This window comes from Delphinapterus leucas, chromosome 6 (genome assembly GCF_059928025.1).
Source record: "Delphinapterus leucas isolate spDelLeu-1000000601 "Yukka" chromosome 6, BTC_Dleu_Yukka2, whole genome shotgun sequence".
Taxonomy (NCBI): Eukaryota; Metazoa; Chordata; class Mammalia; order Artiodactyla; family Monodontidae; genus Delphinapterus; species Delphinapterus leucas.
In genome coordinates, this window is record NC_143134.1 from 118387364 (window position 1) to 118411388 (window position 24025).

Here is a 24025-nt window from a genome sequence, read left to right on the forward strand (position 1 = left end):
CCCCAACAGGGACCTGCCAGGTCACTGGGCCTTGGAGCAGGTGTGCCCACACGGTCCACTGGCCCGAGCCCGGAACACGCCCTCACTGGCCTCTGGAACACGGTGTGCTGGGGGCTCCACCTTCCTGGGGAGCTGTAACAAACTGTTCCCACTCCGCAGGGGACGCCTCCAGGGAGTGGCGAGGGGGCCATGGGAGGCACAAAGCAGGCTAGGAACGTTCTCCCTGTGCCAGGCCTTGGGGCCCAAAGTGCAGGCATCTGGAACAGTGGCCCCTGGGCATCCAGCATCCCCCCAACTGCTGCTGGCCCCTCGCAAGGGCAGCTGCCCACCCCTCCTGCATTATTTCTCCCAGCTGGGCCTGGGTATATGAGTGTGTTGAGAGATTCTTGAGCACATTCTCAAAGCTTTTGGGTTTCAGAGACCAATACGACTTCCAAAGAAATCTTGGAGGACTGATAGAGTGATGCCAATTTTAAATTTTTCTAGGGAAGGGTGTTAACGGGAACAAAACAAAATAAAACAAAGAAACATACACATTAAAAATCCCGTCATCGGGCTTCCCTGGTGGCGCAGTGGTTGAGAGTCCGCCTGCTGATGCAGGGGACACGGGTTCATGCCCCGGTCCGGGAAGATCCCACATACCACGGAGCAGCTAGGCCCGTGAGCCATGGCCGCTGAGCCTGCACATCCGGAGCCTGTGCTCCGCAACGGGAGAGGCCGCAACAGTGAGAGGCCCACGTACTGCAAAAAACCAACAACAACAACGACAAAAAATCCCGTCATCAACTATCACTTCAATTCTTGAAATAAATTACATTTGAAAACCCAAAAGGTGTGAAGGACATAATCTTAGAATAAAGGGACACTCCTCCCCCAAAAGGAGCATTTAGAGACCTCACACTGTCTCTTATACAGTTAGACCTGAAAAAGGTTTGCCGCAGCAGAGCACCAGGCACCAGTCCCTAATGGGGCACTTGGGAACACCTCCTGGTCATAAAATGGCTGCTGCACCTCTGGGCATCACGTCCACATACCAGGCAGGAAGAAGAGGGCAGGGTGAACTGCTTGAAATCTTTGCCTTTTAACTCGGGAAGGGAAATCTTACCCAGGATCTTCTGCCTTCACCTCATTGGCCAGAATTGGGTCACAAGCCCACCCCTAGCTGCAAGGGAAGCTGAGAAATTGAGTATCTTAATTTTCTGGACTCTGTATAGAGGAAGGTCAGAAGGAAGGGGATTGGAATGTGTGTTTGGGAGGCTGCACAGATAGTTTTCTGGAAAGTCTCAACTTTTGTTTCATGTCATTTCACCCTAAGTGTTTGTGTGGAAGCTTGGGCTCTCATGACTGACTGTGGTCCCCAGCTCCCAGTTTCTCAAGGGGCAGCCGGGAGAGCCCAGTTCAGCCTGAAATCCCAGACTTCATCAATCCAGACTAGTCCCTATGTAAGGGGTACCAATGTTGTTCCTGTCTGTTTTGGGGTTTCTGGCTTGAAGAGCACCCAAATTCAAAGCTTGTTTTCAGAGGAAGGCTCCCAGATAGAGTTGCCAGGTAAAATACAGGGCACCCAATTAAATGTGAATTTCAGATAAACAGCAAATAATTTTTAACTATAAGTATTTGCATGGGACATACACTAAAATATTATTCATTGTTTATTCAAATTACAAATTTAACTGAGTGTCTTGCAATTTTATTTGTGAGATCTGGCATTCCAAGTCCCAGAGTCTCAGCGTCCATAGCTAGGAGGTGTGAGGGAGAAACTCCAGGGCAGGTCTAAAATCACCCTGCTGTGTGGCTCTGAGAATGTCACCACCCTTCTCTGGGTTTCAGAGTCCCTGTCTCGGATGGAGGTCACCAGAAGTTTCCACCCCTGACAGGACCAGAGAAGCCTGTGCAACTTATAATGCTGAAGGAGGGACAGCTCTGTTCCATTCATACTTGGCATTGCTTTGCTTTGCAGCTGTATTGACCAGGAACTAAACTGACGTGCAGCTCTTGAGTTCAACTGCACAAAATGGAGGTCAGAACGGTTGAATATCGGCACTGTTTGTTCGGCCTAATAATTCTGCACATAAAGAACATATGGGCGTGGGGGGGGGGGTACTTCCCTGGTGGCGCAGTGGTTAAGAATCTGCCTGCCAGTGCAAGGGATACGGGTTCCATCCCTCTTCCAGGAAGATCCCAAATGCCACGGAAAAACTAAGCCCATGCACCACAACTACTGAGCCTGAGCTCTAGAGCCTGTGCTCCGCGACAAGAGAAGCCACCGCAATGAGAAGCCCGCACACCACAACGAAGAGTAGCCCCCGCCTACTGCAAATAGAGAAAGCCCGTGTGCAGCAATGAAGACCCAACGGAGTCCAAAATTAATTAATTAATTATTTTTTAAAAAAGAACAAATGGGGGGAATTCCCTGGTGGTCTGTTGGTTAAGACTCCGCGCTCTACAGGGGGCGTGGGTTCGATCCCTGGTCGGGGAATTAAGACCCCACATGCAAGCCACTTCCCCTTCCTGAGCCTCAGCTTGTCTCCATCTGTAAAATGGGTATGTGTACAGTGAGGATTCCATGAGCTGTGCATACCAAGTGCAGAACTGAACCCGGGGAGCCGGAGCAGCTTCTCCTCACCCCCATCTCCTGCCTGGGGCTTCTCCTGGGAGGCACCAGCTCCAGGGTGTGTGGAGGGTGTGTGGGGTGAGGGTTCCCCCAGGGAGGCCTTGCTTCCCAGCCAGTTGTTAGCACCCCATGAATGACCCCCTAGGGAGTGCAGCCCCCTGTTGCTGGCCCCTGGGGACACCTGCCTTCACCCATCCGTCCACAGTGTCCTGACGGCAGAGTGAGCCTGGAGAGTCCCTGCAGGAGTTGTCTATGAGCAGGGGTGGCCCTAGCAGAATCAGGGGAGGGTTCTCTGCTTTTCTCTTTTACCCCATCCCCACCCCTCCCCAGACCCACCAGATTGTCCACCCAGACCATCGGCTTTCCATGTGGGTGACTCCCTGCCCCGGAGCCTCAGCTCTCAGACCCACAGAAGGGGGACTGGCCCAGCAGCCCCCTCACTGTTGAGGTCCCAGGGGTTGGTGGGGCCGCCCTGCCCTGCGCCCCACAAGACCTGTCTTGTGCAAGCCTCTCCTCTTCCAGAATCCAAACCTGGGGGCCTGGGGGGAGCTGGCAGCAGTGGGGCAGAACCTGAGCGGCCAGGGGGGCGACAGGCAGTTGAGAGCCACTGGGGTCGGGGGTGGGCAGTAAGCAGTTAATCAGAAAGGCCACTTGGCTTGTTGCTGCATCAAAGCTGTCCTCCTCACGAGGCCACCCCAAGGCAGCCCCTGCAAACTGTGGACCCGGAGGAGGCCTCTCTCCTCCTGGCCCCTCCCCCCACTCTCCACAAGCCTCCTCCTTCCCCTCTTCCTCTCATCCCCCCAACTTTGCAGGCTTCCTAGGCTTTGGTTAGAGAACAGGCAGAGACCCACCCAGGCTAGGTGTGTGCATGCGTGTATTGTGCTGTGCGCATGTGTGCATACGTGCGTGTGTGCCTTTGTGCACGTGTGTGTGCACGGGTGCGTGTGTATACTGTTCGTGTGTGCACACGCGCACGTGTGTATGGTGCACGTGTGCACAGGTGCAAGTATGTGTATGGTGCGTTGTGCACACGTGCATGTGTGTGCCTTTGTGCACATACTTGTGCATGGGTGCTCGTGTATGTGTACACTGTGCATGTGTGCACACGTGCACGTGTGTGTGTGTGCTCGCGTGTGTGCCTGTGTGAGCGGCGTGCGGCCTCGAGGAGGGGGCCCGCCGGGCTCGGGAGGGGATTTAAAGCTGCTTCCGCGGCTGCCGGCGTGAGCGCTCCTGATAAACACCCCGGAGCCGAAGCGCTGCCGGCGGCGGGAGGCTGCGTATCAGAGCTCCTGGCAGGCTCGCAAAAAGCTGTCCCCGGCCCCGCGAGCCGCTCTATCAGCCCACGGAGGGAGGGCGGGGGAGGCAGGAGGGAGGGAGGGAAGAAGTATTTGCTTCAGCCCTTAATCACGGAATTTGAAATCCCAGCAAGTCGGTGCCATTTATTTTCAGAGGCTGTCAAGGCGGGTTTCAGCATTTAAAAGAAAAGGAGGATAAAAAACATTTGCATTTCCCTCCCTCTCTGCCTACCCTCCCTCTCTGCTCTCTGCTCACCTCGCTGCCAGCTGGGGCTGTGTGTTGGGGAAGGGATGCCAGAGAGAGATTTTTCAAGGCGCTTCGGGCACCGGCCAGTGTGGGGGGCAGCCCCGGTCAGAGGCAAGGGTGTCGGTGTGATGCGTGGGGGGGAGGACCAAGCCTGGTGGAATGGGACAAGGGATGGAGGTGGGGAGCCAGGCTTGGCCGGGGCTGCTGTTTTGGGGGGTGCTGGGGGCTGTCAGCGGGGCTCTGCTGGGTCCCTCCAAAAAGGAGCCCTGGCCCCCAAATTTGCCCCAGCCCTGGGGGACCCCACCAACTCTTCCTGGCTTCTGCAGTGGAAGTCTAGGATGTTGAGGCTGCGAGGGGAGCTACGACACCCCCGGGGCAACCCCCTCCCTGCACAGATAGGGAACTGAGGCCTGGAAACGGAGAATGACACGGCCAAGGTCACACCCTGGCAGGATCAGGGGCAAGGAGGGAGGCTAACTGGGTGTTAAGCATATGCTGGATGCCAAGCGCTATGCAGCACCAAGCACGGGGCTCTGATCGGCGCTGGACGCTGAGCTGGGGTCTGGGCAAGGAGGTCTTTGCCATCAGATGGACCAACCAGGGCTCCAAAGCCAGCTGTGATGCTTTCCAGCACAGTGACCTTGGCCATGGCCTTCTCTCTGACCTTCAGCTGGAGCCCATGGTGCCTCCCATGAGGACCATGTCAATGCGCGCACTGCATTGCGGAGGTGGCTCTGTCACCAGCATCCTTCCTGTGTCCACTGCACTCCCTGTTCTTGCCTGGTGTCTCTTGGGGAATGACTTGGTGGCTGGATGATTCTGTCCTTGAAGAGGCTGGGGCACAGAACCCCCTGGGCCTGCTCCCTAGGGCTCCCTTCTGAGACTCAGTTTCCTCACTGGCGAAATGAGAAAACTCACAGAATTACGGTCGTATTTCGAAGAGTTAACGCATGTGAAGCCCTGGGCAGAACACAGAGCACTGGGAGGTGCCCTCCCACCGCCATTGTGATGATGACTTTTAGCTTTATGAGTATGTGCCCACCTGTCTCACCCTGAAGATTCCAGACGTCTCTAGGCCAAGACCCTGCGGTTCGTCTCAGAATGCCTCTTGGTCCCAACTTAGGGGAGTGATGCTGAAAGGTGCCCAGTAGTCCCCCTGCTGAGGCAGATGGAGAGAAAGCCATCTGGAGGGGAGAAAAGAACCCCGGCCCTGTGGACGGACCCCCCTCACTTTGCCTGAACTGAGGCTGGGAAGTAAGTTCTGGTATCTTTTGCAGACACCCAGGATGCCCCATTCCCCGCCCCCCCACCACCATTTGCTGATTTTTTTAATTAGCAAAATGAGCCATCTTCATTGTTACACCACAGAAGGTATAAAGAAAATAGTAAAATCATCTCCCTCCCAACACCTCCCAATTCAACTCCCTAGATAACCAGCGTCCAGAGATTAAGACTTCCAGTTTCTTCTGTCAATAGAAGCCCATATAAATACTTCTTTTGATAAAAGTCGGGCAGTGCTATACATCCTGTTTGGCAATTTAGTTTCCTTTACACATTACAGTCTCCTTTCCAGGTCTATACGTGTGGCGACCTCGCTCTTCCACGTGACTGAATAGTGTCCCCTTGTGCGCATGCCCCTGCGAGCGGTGATCCAGTCCCCGGTGGATGGGCACAGAGGTTGTGTCCACTCTTGCCCTCTCAGGGCTGCAGAGAACGGGCTGGCCTTCCGCAGCAGGCAGCGTTGTTGGCATCGGAGGGGCCGCTGTACTGAGGGTGCACGGGGAGGACAAGGGTGTCTGGGGGATCCCCCCCCCTTCCCCAGGGACAGGCTAGTTGGTGCCCTGCTAGGACCAGGGCTGGGTGGGGAAGATAGCTTCAGGGAAAGCAGGGTCCTGGGGTCCCAGCCCTCAACCCCGCAGGGGAAGGAAACCCCTCACCCGGCCACCTGGGGGCCCCGGGGTGTGGAAGCCGTGCGGAGAGGACCCAGTCTGGGCTGTTCCGGCAGGGCCCCTCCCCACCTCCCTGCCCTGAGGAGGGGGAGTGGTCTGTGTCCCTCGGGGGGGCGGGGGGTGGCAGTAGCCATCTCCCTCTCCTCCGCCTTTAGCACCTTCTGTGGCCCCCCGTCCCTGCCTCCCTCTCCCCTCCAAACTGCCCCCGCCCACCAGAGGGGGACCCCAAACCTTGCATCCACGGAGAGAGCCTAAGTCAGCCAGGAGAGGCTCTGTGTGCAGCGAGGTGGGGCCTTTGTTCTTGATTTTGTTGTTTGTGCATCGAAGGAAACATTCAGTGTGGCTTCTGGAGACAGGCTGACCCATGTTCAGTGACAGCTCCATCCATTCCAAGCTCCAAATCCTCGAGCCTCAATTTCCCAGTCGTGGTACCCAACTTCCCCATGGGGGCACCGACAGCACCTGCTTCACAGGGGTGGTGGGACCTCCGTGAAGGGGTCCATGCGAAGCCTTCACGAGTCTCCTGACCCGCAACAAGTTCTCAATGAACGCCCGCTATTGTCATTACTATTTTTGTTATTATTCCTAATCGTGATGTTTTCAAAAATCTGCAGTACAAAAAGACCACCTCTGAGTTGGGTGTCAAAACCAAGAAAAAGTCTGCAGTGGTGTGTGTGCTGTGGGTGGTGTGTGGTATGTGATGTACGGTGTGCGTGTGAGGGTGTTATGTTTGATGTGTGTGTGGTATGTGTTAAGTATGGAGTGTGTGTGGGGTGTGTTACATGTGGTATGTGTGTGAAGAGGTGTGAATGCAGTATGTATGGTGTGTGCAGCGTATGTGAACGTGGTGCGCGGTATGCATGTGTGCATGTGTGTCCTATGTATGTCAGGGTGTCCTCACACCATCTTTTGTGCCCTCTGCCCCCTGCCAGGCACTCCCTCCATTATCTCGGGCCCCTGGACTCTGTCCCTCTCCCCGGGAATCACTGTCACACCTACATCTTCCTTGTTACTGAAGGACAAGCCTGTTGACCTGGTGGCCTGGGAAGACCCGAGGACAACCCTGGGAAGCCGAAGAGGCCCCCCCTTCCCTAACTACTTCCCCATCCGGCCCCACCCCACAGTCTCTTTGAACACGGGTCCACGTGGGCCTCATGTTCGGTGGGGTTTAGGTCAGCATCACCACTGGCTGTGGGAAGTTGCTTCTACCTCTCGGGCCTCAGTTTCCCCATCTGGAGAACAAGGATAAGAACAATAAGGTCCTAAGATTGTTTAAGCTCCTCATTTGCTCCCAACAGACAAACAAACAAGCGAACAAACAAAACGAATGAACCAGAAAATGCTCAACCTTCCCAGAGACATTGAGAGCAGGAAGAGGTGTGTCCAAGCAGGCGATCCGCACAGACTCACATAGCACACGGGCTCCTGGGATGGAGCAAGACTCTTCCTCTCCCTTTCCCCCAAGAGTTGTGTTTATTGTAAGCCCCCTGCCCTCCTCAGTGGCTCTGGCAGAATTCCTAGATTTGCAGGGCAGGGTGAGCCAGGTGGAGCTGAGCTAAAAGGTGGGGTGTGGGCTCCCCAAGGAATGGGCTCTTCTGACACCCTGAGAACATTGCCACGGCCAACATTCATGAGCGTGCCCCATGGGCCATATCTTGAGCCAGCCCCTCCTCACCAAGTGTTTTCTCACCCCGGCTGCCGAGAAGAGAAGTGACAGGAGTAAGACCCCATATGCGTGTAGACCCTTAGGGCTTTTTCAAGGCATGTTCGTAGATCTTGTTTGTCATACTAGACAGTGAACAAGTCTCTTCGTCTCTCAAGGCCTCAGTTTTCTTATCTGTAAAATGGGGCTATGACGATGAGTCAATGAGCTGAGGATGTGAGGCTGCCGGCACAAAGCCCCACATCTGGTAAATGTTAACCAGTGTTAACTCTTGTGGTGAATGGTGCCATTGTTCCCAGTGATTCTGGACCCTAAGAAGGTGACACCTCCCTGCCCTGGGGTCAGCGACTCACCGTGCCTCCCTATGGGCAGAGCATACTTCCACACCCACGGGCAGCAGGCTTGGCCATGTGAATTGCTCTGACCAATGAACTGTGAGAAGTGACCACATGCCAGTTCCTGGCAGAAGCCTGAAAATCTATCCCGTGGTTATGCCAGCTCTCTGGCTCTTTTCTCTCAGGTTTACATGTCCTAGATAGGGGCTGCATCTTCAGCCTGGACCCCAAAATAAAGATAGCATGTGAAGCAGAGTGGTGGAGCGGAGGGGCAAGCAAACTGTGGGCAGCATTAAACCTGAATGAAGATAAACCTTGCTTATGGTAATGTACTTATATTTAGGGAATGCTTGTTATGTAGCATAACCTAGCAAAATCTGACCAATACAGAAATTGGCAGCATCAAAAATTTGTAGCACTGGCTCTAAGAGTAGGTAACAGGTGACAGGTGACAAGGAATCAGTTATTGGGGGTAGGAGAGATGGTGACCCATGTTATACAGTGGGAAACATTTGGGAAGATTCTTGTCTACAGTAACTTGCAAAGCTGATACTATACTGCGCTTGTGGCTTTAGCTGAAGAGCTTGGGAAACAGAAATGTCTAGAATGTCTTTTCGCTACATGTCATGGGCTGAATCAAGTCCCCGCAATTCATATGTTGAAGCCCTAACCCCCAGTACCTCAGAATGTGACTGTATTTGGAGACAGGGTCCTTAAAGAGGTGATTAAGATAAAATGAAGTCTTCAGGGTGGGCCCTAATCCAACATGACTGGTGTCCTTCTAAGAAGAGGAGATTTGCATACAAATGTGTACAGAGGAAAGGCGACGTGAAGACAGGGAGAATATGGCCCTCTACACACCAAGGAGAGAGGCCTGGAACAGACCCTTCCTTCCGGGCCTTCAGAAGGAACGAGCCCACTGACACCTTGATTGTGAGAACCAGCCTCCAGAATTGTGAGAAAATGAAGTTCTGTTGTGCTTTGTTACAGCAGCCCTAGCAAACTCATACACTGCCTTTCACAAGCACATGAGAGATGCCCTCTGAAAGGAATTAGCCTGCTTACAAGCAGGAAAGACAGGGAAAGGGAAAACTCAGAAATTATGGGTTTGCAGCGTTGAAAAATGCAACGATTTCTCATCTCTAGCCAGTGAAAGAGAAAGGAAGCAGGAGCTCCACGGGCCCGGTGCCCAGAGGCCTGGAGCCCACGGCAGGATGCAGAGATGCCATTAGGGGAAGGGGGCCCCTGTAGGATACTGAGCTTGGGTGTAAACACCTCATCCCCAGTGGAAAAAGGTGACGTTCCCCACCCCCACCCCAGCAGTTTGTCTTCCAGAAAACCTAGAGAGAAAACCCAGCCCCATTGTGGGAAAAGCCTGCTCTTTGCATGACAAGTGGACGCAACAGACCCAGGTCCTGCCCCTCCGGCAGTTAGCTGATTCCGCAAATTCGAGTTACAAATGACATTTTAGTAAAAGTTCTAATACATGGGTGTTTGGAATACATGATGTGACCTTGGAGCAGATAATGAGTTCAAATTTTAACTGTCTGTGTCCCCAGAAATGTATTGTCTGAGAAGTCTAATTGTAAATTTGAATCTTTATGTAGAGACCTGCAAAATGGGTAATCCACAAATAATCAATAAAGAATATTCTAGACGTATGAAGAAATAATAAAACTAAGAAATGCCGGGGCTTCCCTGGTGGCGCAGCGGCTAAGAATCTGCCTGCTGGACGTCCCTGGTGGTGCAGTGGTTAAGAATCCGCCTGCTAACGCAGGGGACACAGGTTCGAACCCTGGTCTGGGATGATCCTACATGCCGCGGAGCAACTAAGCCCGTGCGCCACAACTACTGAGCCTGCGCTCTAGAGCCCACGTGCCACAGCTACTGCAGTCCGCGTGCCTAGAGCCCGTGCTCCGCAACAAGAGAAGCCACCGCAATGAGAAGCCTGCACACCGCAAGGAAGAGTAGCCCCCACTCACCGCAAATAGAGAGAGCCCGCGCACAGCAACGAAGACCCAATGCAGCCAAAAATAAATATAAATAAATTTATTTTTTTAAAAAAAGAAATGCCTCGGGTGATAGAGTCTAGTTAAGACCCAGTGTCAGGGTAAAGATTGCATAGGCATATGACCAGCACTCCCTTGGTTAAAACCTCTGGTGAGGGGCTTCCCTGGTGGCGCAGTGATTGAGAATCTGCCTGCCGATGCAGGGGACATGGGTTCGTGCCCCGGTCCGGGAAGATCCCACGTGCCGCGGAGCGGCTGGGCCCGTGAGCCATGGCCGCTGAGTCTGCGCGTCCGGAGCCTGCGCTCCGCAATGGGAGAGGCCGCAACAGTGAGAGGCCCGCGTACTGCAAAAAAAAAAAAAAAAAAAAAAAAAAAAAACCCTCTGGTGAGCTCAAGATACCTGTGATAAAGTCTAGAGAGGCAAGTCTAGAAAAATCTTCAGCATAAGAAGCTGAATGGCAACAAATAGAGAAAAGGGTAACTAAGTTCTGAACATGGTCACACTGTCAAAAGAGCTGCCAGTCTGGACTAAAAGAGGCTGTGACTGTTCACGACTTCAAACAGCACCTGGACCCCAAAGGGAGGAAAGCTGATGAGCCCCATCGATGTGGCCAAGGAGGTGATGGGAAAGGAAGTCCTCCCAGAGGGCGACCCAGGGGCCACAGGGAACAGGGGGCTGGGAGCAGTTCTGAGGGAGCACAGATTGAAGAGTGTTTTCTTCACCTGGGGGGAGGTGACCCCCACAGTGTCCACCCAGCGGGATTCAGGATCGCCATGCACAGTGCCTGCGGCTTCCCTCCCAGCCCTCCCCCTTCTAAAGGAGCATGTCTGCGGGTTATCCTGTCCCTCTTCCACCCCTGAGTATCAGGTGTGTGGATGAATTGCTAGGGCCGCCATAACAAATACCAGACTAGGAGGCTTAAACAGCAGAGATTTACTTTCTCCCAGTTCTGGAGGCTGGAAGTCCAAGAGTAAGGTGTCAGCAGGGTTGGTTTCTTCTGAGGCCTCTCTCCTGGGCTTGTAGACAGCTTTCTTCTCATTGTGTCCTCGCATGGTCTTTTCTCTGTGTGCACACACACGTGTCTGGTGTCTTTCTGTGTGTGCCTCTTCTTATAAGAACACTGGTGGGTTAGGGCCCACCTTAAAGGCCTCATTTTAACTTAATTACCTCTTGGGAATTCCCTGGATGTCCAGTGGTTAGGACTCTGCACTTTCACTGCTGGGGCCCAGGTTCAATCCTTGGTCAGGGAGCTAAGCTCCTGAAAGCCGTGTGGCACGGCCAAAAAACAAACAAACAAAACCCCCAAAGTAATTACCTCTTATAAGATATATCCAAACATGGTTACATTCTGAGATACTGATGGCTGGGACTTCAACATGCAAATTTTGGGGAGACACAATTCAGTCTATAACTCTGTGTGAGACCAGAAAACGTTACCGCATATACAGAGCTCCATATCAAGAGAAGCATGGGGCGTGGGGTGGCATTTACTCAGTTGCATTTAGCCGCCAGCTGGGCTGGAAGGTCCAAGAAGTCTTACTTTGTAGGTCTGGAACCTCAGTGCTCCCCCACTGGCCCCTCTCTTTTCTCTCCCTCCCTCCCTCCCTCTCTCTCTCTCTCTCTCTCTCTCTCTCTCTCTCTCTCCCCCTCCCTCTCCAGGGCCTCCTCACAGCATGGTGGATTTTTACATGGCTTCCAAGAAGGAGCATCCCAGGAAGTGTGAATGCAGAGGCTTCAAAGCCAATCCTGGGGCCAGCCCGGATTCAAGGGGAGAGGGAAAAAAACACCAGCTAGGTCTTGATGGGAGGATGACAGAGAGCCTGCAGCCATCTTTAATCTCCCACATGCTCTAGAAAGGGCCATTACACAAGCTCCATGTTCCATACAATACAAGTGCAATTGGTGAGATGTCGACTCATCTTGAGCCCTTTATATTTCTACATCCCTCCATTCTCAGATATTCAAAGTCCTTAAATCCATCCATTTTTCTAGAAGTAATACCTGGTGAGTCTGGCACCTCAAAACACCACCTATTCTTCCTCATCTGTGGAACTCTCTGAGGGCGGCAACCCAACCTAGGAAGTCACCCTAGTCTTCACAGTTGGGCTCAGATGCAGTGAACCCCGAGTCATGCTCTCCACAAGTGTGGGGGCATTGCCTGTCGGGGCTGAGTCCTGACCTTGGACCACTCTGGGCCCTCACATGGGAACCCTGTGGCTCAGAGAGGTTATGTGACTTGCCCAAGGTCACTCAGCTAGGAAGTAGTAGCAGAACCAGGATTTGAACCCATGGCTGTTTTGCTCCCGAGTTCTTAGCCACTGGGGTCTCCTGCCTCACACTCTGTAAGTGGTCTACAGATAGTTAGTAAGTGGATAAATAAACCACTTGGTGTTTCCTTTGGCAACCTGGGAGGTTCCGGACGCAGTCACAGGGGGGTTTCAATCTCAAGAGTTGACTAGAAGTCTAGAAACTGGAGTTAAGGTAGGATGCATTAACCGGAATCCACTTTCCTCCCCTGCCCTCAGAGGAAAAGAGGGTGCTTTTAATGCAGAATATGGAAAATGTGCAAAAATAATAGCGACTTTGACATTTAATGAGAGCTCGCAGTGCCCAGCCACGGTCCTGAGAACCTTCCATAGATTAACTTCATTTACTTTTCCCAGGGATCTGATGAGCTTAGGGGGCACCATTATTCCCATTTTACTTATGAGGAAACTGAGGCACAGAGTACGTTAAGTCTGTGCTTCTCAAACGATCTGTGGTGAAGGAACTTTCAGAAAAAAAATTTCCAATCTGTGGGAAGTGATGCTTTTGTAATCTAGACAGTCGCAATTGGATGTAGGCAGTGCCAAACTGCTATGGATGTTTCTAAATTATCGGTTTCTATGCTTCTCTTATCATGTCAACAAACAGTGTGTGGGCCAGCACCAGCTTGTGGACCACACTTTGGGTTGCACAGCATCAAGTGGCTTGCCAATGGTTATCCAGCTGGTCAGCGATGGGGCCAGGATCTGGATCTGAATCCGGGCTCTTGACCGCTCACTCTGTCAGCAGGAGGGATGGAGAAGGGTTTGGCCATTGAGTATAGATCGTAATAAGTATCTGAGAAAGTAGAGAAAGAACACAGAGTGACTGAAAACCTATAGGTTGGTATCAGGAGTGTTAAGGAGTTTGTGCAAAATTCCAGAGCTACTATCGAGAGAACTGGGGCGAGAATAAAAGGGCTGCTGAGAGCTGTTGCCGTGGGTTGTGAATTAGACCCCTTTGAAGTTCTTTGGGGAACAAGTGAGTTCAGAAAACTCATTTAAATTACTTTCGACTGCTGGAGTATTAAGTCAGGCAGCGCTGAGACTGAGCTACGTGGAACCTCGGCTTTTATCTGGGTTACACCGACATGAGCTTAGGCTTCTGCACATCTCTTTCCACCCCCAAAGATTTTAAACCACCACCAAGTTGTGACCTACTGAGGGTTCAGTGAGCACTCTGGGAATTAATGAGTAATGAACAAACAGGTAAATGGTCAGACATAAAGTCCTTCTTACAAGTCCATTGGGTGCAAGCCTCCAAGAGAAAATGCTGGATATGGAGGACCAGGAGGGGAAGCAAGCCCTCCAAATGTCAAAAGTGACCATCATTAAATTATAGGATTAAAAGTGGTCTTATTGTCTGTATTGAGCTTATCTGTATTTTCTACAATATCTATAACAAGCATGTCTTACTTTTGTAGTAAACATGAAGTTATTTGGGAGGAAATAAACAGCCCCTACTTTAAGTGTGCCCCCAGTTCAATTGGAGAAAAGATGGTCAGATCACTGAGAGTAAGGATCTAGGCAAACGGGAGGTGCTCAATGCGTGTTTTTCTTAAATTTCAGTCATGCACCAGAAGGAACGAGACTCTTTCTGAGAAGGGCACTTTTCTTTATTTCTTTATCTCTTGCGCCCGCAGGTACCACTGTCCTTAGTCCGTAGGCTCACCGTGGGCAAGGCCAGGTTGCCTGGACTGATGCCCCCCACCTAGTGTTGGGTCTGTAACAGCCACAGTTGGCCCCCCATGTGGATGGCAAAGTCTATCTATCTGCGTGGTTTACTTCTCCTTCCGGTTCTCTGGTCTGTTCAGTTTCCAAGGAGACGAGGGATGGGGACAGCCTGGGGACCTCAGAAGACCAGGCAGAAGAGGCCGCCTGCTTCCCCTTCCTCAGGGCCTCTGTGGCTGGCTATGCCTGCGGCATGGCCTGTCTCCTTCCTTTCTTCTAATTTCCCATCACCTGGCTGGGCCTCTGGGGCAGAGTGCAGGCTCCTGGGGCCACAGTCCCAGCTTCTCTCCCCCTTCCCCTCCCAGCTCCTATCTCTCCTCTTTCTGGCTGCCTCAGCTCCTGCTCAAGGTCAAGGAACGAACAGACCTTTCCCTGGAGCCAGCCACGGAGAGGACGCCTCCAGCTAGAATCCAATTCTGAGTCAGGGCCAGGGCTTTCTCTTTCCTGTGAATGTGAAGACAGGAAAGAAATTTTTTGTAGCCATAAAATCAGTGAAAAAAAAAAAAAAAGTTTTGTAGGCAGAGAAGAAGCCAAGCAGTTGGCTTTGGTTAAGGGCACAAATAACACATGGAAATGGTCAGACCTGGAGAGGGAGGGTCTGGGGGTAAACTCGAATATTCTTGTAGCTTTTAGCAATATCTTCTTTCACCTGAGGGCCAACCAGGTGTTGGTTGTGGGATTGAGAACATGGGATGGCTCCCTGGCTTTTGGGGACAGAATGGGGGGATCTAAGTGGAGTCAAGTGTGGGGATGAGCAGGGAGGTGAAGACTCAGGATGTTTCTAGGATTTGGGTCAAGACAGTCCAGTGGCTGCAGCCAGGACCATGGTTTTGGAGACCCAATATGACTAGCAATGAACTTGATGGATTTCTAATCTTAGAGGGATGAACCTGGAACCCAGAGAAGGCAGCGCTGGCCAACTTGGGAAGGGTCTTATAGGCAATGACAGTGATTTAGGACTTTACCCAGAGGACAGATAGAAGCCATGAAAGGTTTAAGTGGGAGAATCGAATGGTCAATTGTCTAATGTGGAAAGATCTCTCTCATTGCACCATGCACATGGCCTCATGGAGAGCAAGCCTGGAGGAAGGGAGAGCAGCAAGGAGGCTGCCACTCTGATCCAGGTTGGTGGCTGAGCAGGTGGAGAGAAGATTCAGGGTATGTCAGAGGAGGGAGGTATGACAGGTCTGGGTGACTGACTCACATGGCGGTGGCACTGGGGAGAGAGGAACGGGAAGAGGATGGTGCCCAGGCTTTTGGGCAGAGTGACTGGGTGTATGGAAGGGGTTCCGCAGAGGAAGAAGGGGAGGATTTGGGAGCAGGATACATATTTTTATTTCTTGAATATTTTTTTGAGTTTTGACCAAGTACCACGGGACAGGAAACCAAGAAGGATAAGGCATAGCTCTGACCCAGAGAAGCCAGAATTCACACATATCAAGAAAAAGCCTGGGCTTCCCTGGTGGTGCAGTGGTTGGGGGGTCCGCCTGCCGGTGCGGGGGACACGGGTTTGGTCCCTGGTCTGGGAGGATCCCGCATGCTGCGGAGCGGCTGGGCCCGTGAGCAACAATTACTGAGCCTGTGCTCTGGAGCCGGTGGGTCACAGCTACTGAGTCAGTGAGCCACAACTACTGAGCCCACATGACACAGCTGCTGAGGCCCGCATGCCTAGGGCCCGTGCTCTGCAGCAAGAGAAGCCACAACAATGAGAAGCCCACCCACCGCAACGAAGACCCAACGCAGCCAAAAATAAATAAATTTAAATAAATAAAAAGCCTGTAAGGGTGGGGCTGTAGGGATCTAACCCTGAGACATTGGGACTTCGGGGGATGGAGAGGTGGGGGAGGGCTGCAGGAACTGGATGGGCCTATTTGGAGGGGTCAGTGATGAACAGCTGCAGGACCGCGACTTGGCCTTCCACGTCCTTCACACCCCTTCCCACGAGCCCGTGTGCCTGGCTCTATGCCAGGCAAGGTGTCCCAGCTTCATGCCCTCCCCCTGCTGCCCACTCCAGCCTCAGAGCTGGCCTCTCCCTGGCTCTCTGGTAAACTACGCTCTCTTAAGCTAAAACCAGAGCACGACCCGATGTCTCCCTAAGGGGCCTTTGTCTCCCGTCTCCCATCTGGCTGGGAAACACCCTCCGTTCCACATTTTACCCGGATTGCTTCTACCCATTCTTTATGTCTCAGCTTAGAGGGTCTTTGTCCTGGAAGCCTTTCCTGTCGCCTAAATCTGGGCTGGTTGTTCCTCACCTGCGCTGAAGGCATATTATTTGGGTGGACGCATGGGGAATGAATGGACGTTTGGATGAGTGAATGAATGAATGAAGGAATGAATGGGGGAGATGAATGAAAGGAGACGGGTGAATGGATGGGGGATGGATGGCTGAATAGATGAACTAATGGATGGATGGGTGAAGGGGACGATTGGTGAACTAGGTAGATGGATGGTTGGGTAGATGAAGAGCAGAGGGTGAACTGGTTAGGTGGGAGGTAGGGTAGGTGGGATAGGTGAATAGGTAGGTGGGTTAGCGGATGGAGGTGGATGGGGCACGTGGAAAGGAGACTGGATGTAAAGGAAGGGAAAGGAGACAAGGCTGGCTCAGGCATGTGGAAATTTGTGGAAGGCCCAGCGTGTCCAAGGCAGCAGTGGAGTCGGAATCTTGTTCTTCTTACTCCTTCCTCTGACCCCTCGGCTTCCTCAGAGCATTCTGCTCCCACATTGGAGGGACCCAGCTCTGGGCACTGCAGTCAGAAATGTAATTGACACCAGGAACCTTCTTCCATTTTCCCTCTTGTTATTTTTTTTTTTTCTCCCGGTACGCATGCCTCTCACTGCCGTGGCCTCTCCCGTTGCGGAGCACAGGCTCCGGACGCGCAGGCTCAGCGGCCATGGCTCACGGGCCCAGCCGCTCCGCGGCATGTGGGATCTTCCCGGACCGGGGCACGAACCCGCGTCCCCTGCATCGGCAGGCGGACTCTCAACCACTGCGCCACCGGGGAAGCCCTTCCCTCTTTTGTATAACTCTTCATCTTGTGGATTTTTCCCCAGCTGGTCTGATTACTGACAATGCCCTGCGTCTGGGGATGAACTAAGAGATTTCCGTCTCTCCGTAGCCATTTTCCTCCCGCTTCCTTCCTTGCCTTCTCCACCCTCGTCCTCCTCTGCTGGGGCCTTGCAGCACAGAGCCGAATACCCACCTGTGCTGGGCCGGTCTGCAAGCACAGCCTTAGCCAGCAGCGGCTGCCTGAGCCCCGTTGCCCTCGGCCCCAACCAGCCCCGGTCCCTGCTGCCTGGTGCCCGCCCCCGCCCGGCAGCTCCGATTTTCAGCTCGGGTTTGATCGCCTGCCAGGATCTTCCAAATGTCAGCTGCAACGTTAGCATCTTTAAGAGAGCGCCCGAGGCGATCTTTAAGCAGGGAGGCTGGGGCCCCATGCTGATGAGAGGAGCGGGCTCCGGGCTGACAGCTCTGCCTGCTGCCTCCCAGCCGCAGTTCTGGGAGCCTGTGGCCCCCCAGTCTTTGGACCTGGACACTTGGGTTTATTTTTAAGTCTGGATGAAGCAGGGCTTTGCCAGGAGTTGAGCTCGATCCCCATCGCCTCCCCCTACCAGGGAGCCCCAGGAGGGAGAGGGGGCCGGTGTTGTCACTGCTCTACCCCCAAGGCCAGAGTGAGGCCTGACCCTGAGGGGGAGGGGATAAATATTTGTTAATCAAATGACCGCACGAGCAGCCTCAGCGGCCCCAAAGAGCACCCCAAATAGGGTGCTTTCTCCCTCGCCTTCGCCTTGAGGGTGAGATGCTCAGGGTGAGGGGAGTCGAGCAAAGGCTCCAGCCTTTGGAGTCAGGCCGACAGATCCAGCACGTGGGAGCTGTGTGACTTTGGGAAAGTTGCTGACCCTCTCTGAGCCTTGGCTTTTCTTTTTAATAAATTTATTTACTTATTTATTTATGGCTGCGTTGGGTCTTCTCGTTGCTGCGCACCGGCTTTCTCTAGTTGCGGCGAGCGGGGGCTACTCTTCCTTGTGGTGCGGGGCTTTCTCATTGCAATGGCTTCTCTTGTTGTGGAGCACGGGCTCTAGGCGCGCGGGCTTCAGTAGTTGTGGCTGGCGGGCTCTAGAGTGCAGGCTCAGTAGTTGTAGCACACAGGCTTAGTTGCTCTGCGGCACATGGGATCTTCCCGGACCAGGGCTCGAACCTGTGTCCCCTGCATTGGCAGGCAGATTCTTAACCACTGTGCCACCAGGGAGGTCCCTCGGAGCCTCGGCTTTATCATCAATGAAATGTGCAAGAGAATAGAATGCCAGCCACGTAGTTGTTGGGAGGATCCACGAGCTAATGAGATGGGAACACTGGGTACAGTGCCAGCACATAGTAGGGACTCAAGGGAGTCGGTCCTCTTCCTCTCTTTCCCCTTTCTGCCCCTCCGCTGCCCCTCTGGCTTTGCAGGTGCTATTCCTTCTGCCACGAAGGCCCTTCTCCAATCACCCTTGTCCTTCCAGATCCTGAGCACGCCCCTGCTCTGGGACCCCTCCTCACCCGCCCAGTCCAGGCACAGTTGACACTCCTCCTCAGGTCCCCCAGGACAGAGTTCGCGCCTGACACCCATGCAGTGTGACTGTGGTTTCTGTTCCAAGCCAAGGGTCGGCACATTTCTTGGGGGCAGAAAATATTTGTATTGATTTCTAGAGTCTTAAACAGGTCCTAGTACACAGCCGATGCAGAATGAATGAATGAATGAATGCCTAGTTAGTTGGTGTGAGCAGAATCAAGGAACGTTTCTGGAAGGTTTTAGTAATAAGAGAATGTACACCTCAAAGGCTGAGCCCCGCTAACACCTTCAAAAAACTCCCCATGGTGTTGGTGAAAGGCTGTTGCCTTTTCCCAAAATGCCACGTTTCTCTCGGATCCTCGGAACAAGGATGATTATTCTCAGTTTTCAGTTGCCGTTTGTCACACAGCGGGTTGGAGGAAGGTGCCTGGTCCAGACCATTCTTCTGATCCTTGGTCCCTGGACTGGTGGGTCATGGCCCATCCCATGGCCGCCACTGGTGACCATGGCACACTCGTCAGTGCCCTGATGATCAATGCCCTTTGCAGAGTGGTAAGGCTATGGAAGTGGCCTCCATATTGGTGACGTGGTCTATTTCCACATTTTTGAGGCCTCTCACTTGAGACTGAAATGCCCAGATGGGGAGGTGAAGTGACTCAGAAAAGGATAAGAAGCACCTAGAAGCCAGATCCCACCCAAGTGGAGGCAAGCAGGGGAGAGCAGCCTGAGCCTCTTACACTGGAGTTGCGGTCTTGATGGGGACCAGTTGGAACTGGTGTGCTGAACTGGGGGATGGGGAATTGGTACACTTCCACAGAGAGGACAGGATCGGCACCCAGCTCACATAAGCATATGTTTAAAAACTAAAAGGTGAAGGAACCGGACTCAGAATGGTTATAGAATAAAAACAGAATGAATAGACGAATGAATGGTGGGTGAGTGGTAGGTGGATGGATGGATACATGGATGGGTGGTGGTTGGCTGGGTGACGGCTAGATGACTGGATGAGGTGATGGATGAATAGACGGGTAGATAAATGGATGGATGGATGGTGGATAGATGAGTGGGTGGGTGGATGGGTGAAGAGATGGATGCGTAAATGGGAAGATGGATGCGTAAATGGGTTTACGCAGGGGTGGGTAGGTGAGTGGATCGGCGGATGGATGGATAGATGGGAGATGGGTGGATGGATGAGTGAGTGGATGGATGGATGGTGGAGATGTAGATGGGAAGATGGACAAGTGAGTGGGTTCATGGATGGGTGGGTGGGTAAGCGTGTAAGTACATGGATAGATGGGAAGATGGAGGAATGAGCAGGTAGGTGGGTGAGTGGCTGGGTGGAGGGATCTGCAGATGAAGCATAGGATGGACGGGAAGATGGATGGCGAGCGGGACAGGTGGATGGGTGAGTGGGTGGATAGAGGTAGCGTTGGTGTAGAGTGAAGAGCAAACTGGTTGAGGGTTAGGGAATCTTGCCACTGCCCCGATTCTCACCCTTATGCCCTACGGGCCTTGTGCTGGTCATCTGACCTTCTTGGACGTCAGCTTCCTTACCCGCCTAAAAGGGCAATAGTCCCCGCCCCCACCCACTACCCAGGGATCAGAAAAGACCGCTGGCTGTGAGTACTCCCTGGCACCACGACCTCTCCAACCCTCCGGACCAATCTCACCCTGCCCATGTGCCCATCCTGTGCTGAGCTTCCTCTTTCCCGTGCCCAGGGCACTTCTGTGCAGTTTCCATCAACGCTTTCTAATAGAGGTCAAGGGAATTCTGTTCACAGCCAAGTCCAGCATGGGTAACACCCACAGCCCTGAGTCTGGTCGAGCTTGGCTGATATGCGCTAGGGTTAAGAGGCCATCTCTGAGATCAAGAAGTGGTAGCTCTGGCACTCAGTGTGGTGGGACCTGAGGCAAGTCAACACCCCTCTCTGAGCCTCACTTTCCCCACCTGAAAACAGGGCTAGCAGCAGCCACCCAAGGAGGGTGCCTAAGAGGCCCCATGACACAACACACATGGGTGCTCAGCCCAGCATGGGGCCCAGGGCTGGGCTCGGAGAGGCATAGCTGCCCTTGCTACTATCTTCACCAGAACCAAATACTGGCCCGAAGGGCTTGCTGTAGAACGAGCATCCCAGGGGCGAAGGTCTGGCTGCACGCAGGCTTGTGGAACGGCGAAGTTCCCGGGAGTCAAGTACCCCCTGGTACAGGCAGGCTCACAGCCACAGTAGCCAGCTCGGAGGACAACTCTGTGTGGCGGCTTTGTGGCTTCACATGTACCTCGTTCTTGACAACCCACAGCCTGGCGCTTCCCCTTACCAGCTGGGTGACCCTGGGCAAGCGACCTCCCCTCTCTGAGTCTTGTTTTCCTCACCTATAAAAGGGGGGCTTCGGAGTTACAGGTGTGCTTTCTCATTTGCCTCCCAGCAAGGGGGTGGGACCAGCGCCCTTCACCGCTGGAGAGGCAAATGCTGGGGTCCAAAGAGGTTCTAGGTCGACTTCAGTGCGGAGCTAGGATAAGAATGCAGCCCCCTCCCGAGCGCCCAACCTGCCCTAAGTATTCTAGCTGAAGCCTTGGGCTGAACTTTGGGCTCTGGGGCCCCCATCCCTCCTGCTACTGCTACTCCCAGCCCATGCCTGGCACTCCCTGGCCAGGGTGGAGTCCTTGCTGTGAGCTGGCGGGGGCGCGGAGGATGTCACGGGGCTCTCCTTGACATGGAGCCTTGAGAGACTGCCCCCCAGGGGACCCCCCCAACACCCGCAGACCCAAGGGGCACCCACAGAGTCCATGGGAGTTTGGGCAGCCCAAGTGACATGGTTGTTGGGTCAGTGCCCCCTCAGACCTGAGTGACCTGGGCTTGGGAGAGGTGCCGGGGGACAGGAATGGGGACGCAGGGCCCCTGGGGGTGGCAGCAGTGCAAGATCCCAGCCCCCACCAGCCCTAGGGTCCCCCCTCCCCTTCCCCAACTGCTGCAGACTCTGGTTAAAATGGCATGCCACCATCTGTCATCCTTCCCCCACTCCATGGGCTGGCTGTGACTCTGACTCGGGGACTTCCTTGCCTGTAAACAGGAGGCAGGCAGGTCCCCAGGGCCAGGGGGGTGATGGGCCTGGTGCTGGCCCAGGGCTGCTGAGTTGGGGAGGAACCCGTGGGTGGGCGGGCAGGATACCAGGTACCAGGGGGTCTCCAAGCCCTCCCGCTGCGGTGCTCCTACCCGCCAGGGGTCCCTCGGTGACCCTGGCCCCCATCTGCACCCACCCCCTTCCCTGAGCTCCTCCAGCTGCCTGGATCGCTCACATCCGCCCCCGCCTTGCTTCTGCTGTGTTTAGAGAATTTCAAATCAATACCTGGGTCTGAGAGCGTTGATGGACCCTCCCTAACGAGGGTTGCCTCCCTGGGCAGCCTGCATCCCGCCCCAGGCATCTTTGCTTTACAACCGGGAAAACCCAGGCCAGAAAGCAGGGCAGTGGGAGAGCTGGGGGTAGACCAGAACTCACCCCGGACCTGGCCCTGGCTTCAGCTTTGCCTCGCAGTCGGAAGCAGCAAGGAGGAGGGAGGGAGGGGTGACACAGAGGTGAAAGGCTCTGAAACTGTAAACAAGCCTCCTGGCCTCACTTTTCCCATCTGGGGAATGGGGGAGTCAAGGCTGCTCGGAAAGAGTATCTTTCGAGCCAGAGAGCACACGGGGACTTGTTCTTGTCTCCTAAAGCCCGGCAACTTGGGAGGGGCAGCACTGCGCGTGGGGGCGGTGAAGGGGATTCCTTCTGGGAAAGAATCAGTTCGGGTCAGCCCCCTCCACGGTCCTCCCCCGCCCCCGTTCTGCAGCTTCTCCCTCCCCCCACCACAGGGCTGCCAGCTGCCCCCTCCCCTCCCCACCTTCTGACTGCCAGCTCCTCCCCGCAAAGCCCCCAGACCGCAGCTGCAGTATTCTTACAGCTTTGACCAGCCGCTCAGTCCCTCCTCTCCCTCCCCCTCCATCTCTCCCCCTCTCTCTCATCCATCCTCTGCCCCTCCTCCTCTTCATCTTTCTTCCTCTGTTCTCCCCTCTCCATCCTCTCCCCCTCCTCCCCTCCGCCTCCCCCTTCCTCCCTCCCCCTTCCTCCCTCCCTCTATCCTCTCTCCTCCTCCCCCCCCTTCCTCCCTCCCTCCCTCCCTCTCTCCGGGGGAAGAAAGGTCACCGTGTAGCTGATTACTCAGAGCTCAGTTGCTGTAGCAACCGGCGGGGGAAGTGGGACAGGCTGGCTTTGAGGACGCGTGAGGTCGGCCGCGGGCGGCTGGAGCCGGCGCGGGTCTCTGTGCTCCTGCGAGCGGGAAGCTGCCGGCAGCCCGGCTTCTCGGCCACCGCGGGCCCGGCTCCGGGGTTTTTTAATGAAGAATTCCTGCTCCCCTCTCGCACCCCTCCCCGCCTCCTTCCCACCTCCCTGGGGTCTGGAAGGAGAGGTTCGCCCCCTCCTCGGTTTGGCTGCTTCTCTCTGGTCGTCTGGTCTCTGTCTCTCCCCCTCTGCCAGGTTCTGATGGCTTCTTTCCTTCTCGTTCTGTCCCAGAGCTCAAAGGCACAAGCCCCTTCCCCACACACGCGCGCGCATGGACGCGAGAGCGCGCGCACACACACGAACACACTCATCTCTCACCAGCTTGGTAAGAAGACCAGTGAAACCCTCAGCATCTCCATCCCCAGCCTGTGTCATGGGCCTGGGAGGCTCCAGGCTTCCTCAGCACAGCCAGAGACAAGAACCCTCAGAGGGTCTGGCCCGCTGCTCCCTGGGCACAGCGGCATCTGCCTGGCACCCACTGTGCCCAGCTCTGCCCTCCAGGGGCTGGGGCGCGGGCTGGGGAAGGCAGCACTCTGCTCAAAAAGGAAGCCAGACCCGTGAGGGGGAGGGGGGATTGCGTCCCAAGCCCTGCTGTGGCTTGGTCCTTCTCCTGCAGCTCAGAAGCCCAGGGCGCAAGACCTACTGGGACAGAGGGTCCTGGACGTGTCGGATGCAGGCTCTGTAGTGGGCTGGGCCTGGGTGCCGGTCCCCACCCTCTTCTGGGACCCTCCTCCGGGACCCTCCTCCACTGTTAGCGGGAATGTAAAATGGTTCAACCACTTTGGAAAACGTTCGGCAGCTTTTTCAAAAGTGAAGCATCCACCTTCCATATGGTCAGGCCGTTGCCCTCCTAGGCATTTATCCCAGAGAAATGCAAACTTAGGTCCACGCAGACTTGGACACGAATGTTCATAGCAGCTGCATTTGTAACAGGCAAAACTGGAACCAACCCAAATGTCCGTCAGCAAAAGACTGGCTCCGCGGGTCCTGGGCATCCCTATGATGGGGCAGGACTCT

The 24025-nt window shown here is 54.3% G+C and overlaps 1 long non-coding RNA gene across 6 annotated transcripts; it reads right to left on the bottom strand.

Moving 5' to 3' along the window:
- Positions 1-1049: 1049 nt before the first annotated feature.
- On the bottom strand, positions 1050-23624 carry LOC111177134 (uncharacterized). 6 transcript variants are annotated; one of them, XR_016393659.1, is made up of 4 exons: positions 23327-23621; positions 14514-14591; positions 11051-13215; positions 1050-10456 (listed from the first exon to the last, which is right to left on the bottom strand). It is a non-coding gene; the product is annotated as an uncharacterized LOC111177134 (long non-coding RNA). The 6 variants fall into 6 exon arrangements; XR_016393660.1 differs by lacking the exon at positions 23327-23621 and adding an exon at positions 22043-22703; XR_016393658.1 differs by lacking the exon at positions 23327-23621 and having other exon boundaries at positions 1050-7337; positions 7796-10456; positions 11051-22703.
- Positions 23625-24025: the final 401 nt, after the last annotated feature.